The sequence below is a fragment of the Cupressus sempervirens genome, chromosome 9, assembly GCF_028749045.1.
Source record: "Cupressus sempervirens isolate cs-2001-9-10 chromosome 9, ASM2874904v1, whole genome shotgun sequence".
In the NCBI taxonomy this organism is placed as follows: Eukaryota; Viridiplantae; Streptophyta; class Pinopsida; order Cupressales; family Cupressaceae; genus Cupressus; species Cupressus sempervirens.
Window position 1 is genome coordinate 119,261,025 of NC_143126.1, and position 5,719 is coordinate 119,266,743.

The window sequence follows — 5,719 nt, forward strand, 5'->3', positions numbered from 1 at the left end:
TCTTCTTCTGTGACATAGTCTTCACTATTGAACACCTCAATTTACATTTTTGACTATTCCTTGCTTTTACCATGAGGATACTTTTTGTCTTGTTGGAGCTATATTGTTGGGAATCCTCCCTTTTTCTCTTACCCTACACTTTTTTGGATTCCAAAAAAGAACCCAACTTATTATCCTAAAAATACTCAATAATGAATAGAATCAAACCTTCATGAAGGAAAAGTTTAGTAAATTTCTTTCTATTATCTTTTATACTTTTCTGTAATGAGAAAAGGATATACTAATAAAAATTGATAAGAACTTTATAACAAAAGTGGTTTAGTAACATAAAGAGAAAGTTGTACCATGTACCCTAGTCCTACCATCAAGAGTAGAATAATCAATAGCCACTTTCAGAATGTTAACCCACAATGACTTAATTTGAGACATTTCAAAGAAATACAAACTAGTCTTGACAAGAAGGTCTTTTTCCTTTTTTGTTTTGGAAATTTAATCACAACAACTTTTGAAGTCTTGACATCTTCGAAAACTTCATACCAAAAATAGGAAGACCTATTACGTCAGTGATTAATCATATCAAGTGTTATAATGATGTATTTAATGTATTCCATGAATATAAATAATATATAGATAGATAGATCAACACACACACACACACACACACAAACAGAGAGATATATGTATGTATATGTATATGTATATATGTATGCATGCATGCATGCATGCATGTATGTATATATATGTGTGTGTATACATGTATATACATATATATGTTAGAATTATAATACATACATACATACATACATATATGCATGTATGTATGTATGTATATATATGTGTGCATATGTATATAAATATATATACAATATATATATATACACACACACACACACACATATACATACATATATATATACATACATGTATATACATATGTATGTGTGTGTGTGTGTGTGTGTGTGTGTGTGTGTGTTGGAATTACAATTGGAACAATTATTATGTTTTCATTGATGTCGAACCTTATTGGTAAGATAATTGCTTTCTTAGTAGATATATCAAGATGATTGATGAAGAGCACTTGAGAAGAAGTGATAAAAAAAGGATGTAGAGGAAAGGTTGAGTTATGTGAAACTACAATGGGCATTAGATTAGTTAGACCTCAAGATAAGGTTATGTGATTGTTTAATTATAACCCAAGTGTAGAGGATACTCATATTGAAGCCTAGAAGGAATGATCAAAGGAAGACCAAATGCATAGGCTTGACTGAGAAAATGGGTGGAAGATTAAGGAACTAGAAGCATAAAAAAGTATGTTGAATAGAATACAATTGGTATCATTCGAGTAATTTAGTAATGGTTGAGTGTCAGAGGATAGTGATGAAAAAGTGACAACATTTCATAGTTTATGAATAAACCTTCATTTCCAACCAACACAATTGAATTCTTGAAATATGTTAAATGTGTTGAAGATAAGGGTGGATGACCTAGAGAATTTAATGCAAGAGAAACTGTGTTTAAGTGTCTCTAGGCATGGATTCAAAGAGAATTTTGGAGAAGTATTAAGAAGGGGAAAATGAGAACACAATGGTGGAAGGATCTGATAAATTTGACAAAACTCTAAGATATGTTGTGGTGGTTAAGTGGAAAAGGACTAGAACTACCTATTTAAGGAGGCATAAGGGTAACCTTATTAAGGTTGATAAGTAGATGTTTTTTGATGCAATTGACTAGTGAACTTAGGCAGGAGGCTAAGAAGAATTGTGAAGAGATGAAGTATGATTACTTGAAGGATTTTCAAGAAAATTAGAGACAAAGATGATAATGGAGGTTAGTTAGTGAATCAGTATATGAGCTACATTATGATCTATATTTGCAAAGTGAGTTGTATTTTTTAGATCAACCTGCTATTACTTTCTAACCATTGTATCAGTTTGAAATCCTATAATCAAAGTTGACCCAGTAGTCATTTGTAAATACTTTAATCAATGTAACATTCTAATGAAATGTTCTAAAGCCCTCTAACTAGGCCACTCCTAACAAGGTGATTAAATCCCTTAACAAGGCTCTATTTAACAATGTATATTTCAACATTTAATGGGGTTGGTTCTTCATAAAGCTCACTTTACAAGAGTGAAAATTGGTAGCATATTACTACTAGTTTTCCCAAATTGGGTTGCTACATTAAATCATGGTCTCATATTGATTAGGGAAAAACCCAAGACAAAAATTAATGCAACAGGAAAAGGGGAATATTATTATTAGAAGTGATATGCTAATACATTGAGTACAAAAAATAGACTCCACAACATGCCCCATGGGCTTACAATGTTATCAGATTCTACAGAAAACCCTTCTCACAGTACCTTCACCCAAACTCCACCAAAAAACTACCTTTACAATGCCAGAATTTCCTTAAGTAAACCAAATTAGGTTTAGGGTTAGGAATAAATTTTAGAATATTCCATTTGGCATCCACCACCAAAACAAAAGGTTCTAGAAAATATGTTAGAAGTCAGTGTAAAATTAGAAGAATCCAAAAATGGTAGTCCAACTTCTAGGAGGTATAAATTTGGATACAAGACTTCGATTGATGAACCATTTACATTTCTGGAAAGCTCTCCAAGTGTTCGATATCCCTATGGACTAGCTTTTCTTGTCCTCCATTTTTTTAGGCCTGTACGAGGCCATTTAGTGCCTCAAATTTGACTTTGAAGTTCTCTTAAGAGGTCTCCAAGAAACTTAAAACTACAATAACTTTCAAACTATAAAGCCTTTTGACTTGATTCTTTTTTTGGAGTGCTTTAAATTACAAGTATAATCATCCCTCCAACTTACAGCCTCCAACTCATTATAATTATGGATCAATTACAAAATAACCTATTTTCTACATTGAGACATATCCCAAGGTGCTAAAAAACTCTAACCCAAAAAACCAATAGTGGAGCTATGAGAGTTGGAATCTTTATTTGACCCAAATGGGTATCCAAAAAGGAAAACACTTTAAACAAAAACTAACACAAAGCATATTTTTTGGGTGATATAAGATTTCTCTTACACCACTGGATGCTCCTACATCCAACACTTAGGGTAGATTGAAATGTGACCTTGTCAGTTTATAACTGGTGGTGGAAAACCCAAATGGGAAACCTCCTTTGTGGATATCTATGTTGAGTCTTCTATTGGTCATCCTTTCCACTTCACTAGGTATTCTTCATGCTGCCTATTTTTGGTACTCCAACCCACATGACTATCCATAATTTCTTCAATCTCTTCCTTTATAGAAGTAGGAATTGGAAATAGCTCCAGCATCAACTCCTCATTTGCACCATCATCATGCTATTATGTTAACTTTGAAATATTAAAAATAGGAGAAATGTGAATCTCATCTAGCAACTCCACCTCATATGAATTCCCTAAATCATGTTTCTTCAAAATTTTGTAGGGACCAAATTTTTTCATCTTCAGCTTGTTGTAGGTACCCACTAGAAATCATTCCTTCCTCAAATATACCATAGCTTAATCTCCAACTTGGAGCTCCTTATGTCTCCTCTTTTGATCTACACTAGCCTTATACTGTAGGTTCATCTTGGTAATATGTGCTCATAGCTCCTGATGTAGGTTCTTGACATGGTTGGAAAAATCTTCTACCTTAGCACTTTTCATCTCTCCTTGCTCCATCTTCCTTAGCTCTAGTGCAGTACTTGGACTACTCTCATACACAATTTGAAATGGTGATCTACTTGTACTCCTATTTATAGAATTATTTTAAGAAAACTCTTCTTGTGGTAGAATCAAATCCCATCCCTTGGGTCTATCTCCTACTAAACACCTCAGTGAATTGCCTAAACATCTATTCACTACTTCTATTTGTCCATTAGTCAACAAATGATGTGTAGAACTAAACTTCAATTTTGTCTTCAACTTCATCCACAAAGTCCTCCAGAAATACCTGACAAATTTAGTATCTTTGCTAGAAACAATACTTTTTGGGAGACTATGTTACCTCAACACCTCTCTGAAAAAAAAAAAATGTAATATGCACTACATCATGAGTCTTGTGGAATGGAATGAAATGTCCAATCTTGGAGAACCTATAAAACACCACAAATAGTAAGTCATTAGCCCTTTGTGTCCTTGTCAATTCAAGAACAAAATCCATACTTATGTCCTCCCAAGGCTTCGATGGAATAGGCAATGGCTGATAGAGTCTAGTATTTTGACTAAATCTTTGGTTGTTTGAAATACTTGACAACTTTGTACAAACTTCTTCACATCTTGTTACAATTGAGGCCAAAAATAATGTTGTCTAATAATGGAAATGGTCTTATCTCAACCAAAGTGTCCTGCCATCCCTCCACTGTGCATCTCCTTGATCAAGTTCTCCCTCATGAAACTCCTTGGAATGCACAATTGACTTCCCTTGAAAAATACACCATCTTGAGTCGTGTAATCTAGCCGCCTAGTCTTGTCTAGAATAATAGGTTCCTTACAAGCCTTCCAAGCCTCTACAAAATTAGGATCCTCAGGGTACAAATTCTTGAGTTCATCAAACCAAACCACTTCAACCTGCAGTACTATTAACAACAAATATCCCCTACTTAATGCATTTGCAACCCTATTAGACCTTCCACTTCTATGTTTTAATACAAATGTATGGATTTGCATGAACTCTACCCATTTTAAAAGTCTTTGATTCAATTTAGCTTGGCTACTTAGGTACTGCAATGCCTAGTGATTAGTATATAAGACAAATTCTTTTGAAAACAAATAGTGCCTCCATTTCTTTAAGGCCTGAACTATTGCATAGAACTCCTAATCATAAACAAAATACTTCTTTTTTGCATCATTCAATTTTTCACTGAAATAGGCAATAGGCTTACCTTCTTGGCTCAACACAACCCCAATAGCACTGCTACTATCATTGCAATCCACCTCAAACACTTTGTTGAAATTGGGAAGTGCCAACATAAGTCTCTCTGTGACCTTCTTCAGCAATTCAAAACTCTTGGCAGCTCCTATAGTCCACTTGAACTCTTTTCTATCTCCCCTCATTGTTTTAGTTAGGGGTGCACATATACTACTGAAATCCTAATGAATTTCCTGTAAAAACTAGCCAAACCATGGAATGACCACACCTCAGTGGTAGACCTTGAATTAGGCCATTCCAAGATGACCTTCACCTTCTTTGGGTCCATTTTGAGACCTTTAGCTAATACAACAAACCCCAAATAGACTAACTCCCTTTTGACAAAGTTACACTTCTTGAAATTAATCAATGATTTCTCTTTCCTCAAACTTTCAAGGACACTACGAATTTGTAGTAAATGTTCATCCAAAGAATTACTAAAAATCAAAATATCATCCAAATAGACAATAACAAATTTTCCCAAAAAATTATTTAATACCTTATTCTTTAGCCGCATAAAGGTGCTTGGCACATTGGTTAGTCCAAAGGGAATGACTAACCACTCATATAGACCCTCCTTGGTCTTGAATGTAGTCTTTCACTCATCTCCCTCTCATATCCATATCTTGTGATAACTACTCTTGACATTTATCATTGTGAAATATTGAACTCCACTCAAATAGTCCATAAGATCATCCATTCTTGGCAAAGGAAACCAATACTTCATGATTATTCTATTTATGGACCAAGAATTTGTACACATTTTCCACTCTCCATCATTCTTTAGTGCTAGTAATATAGGTACTGCACATG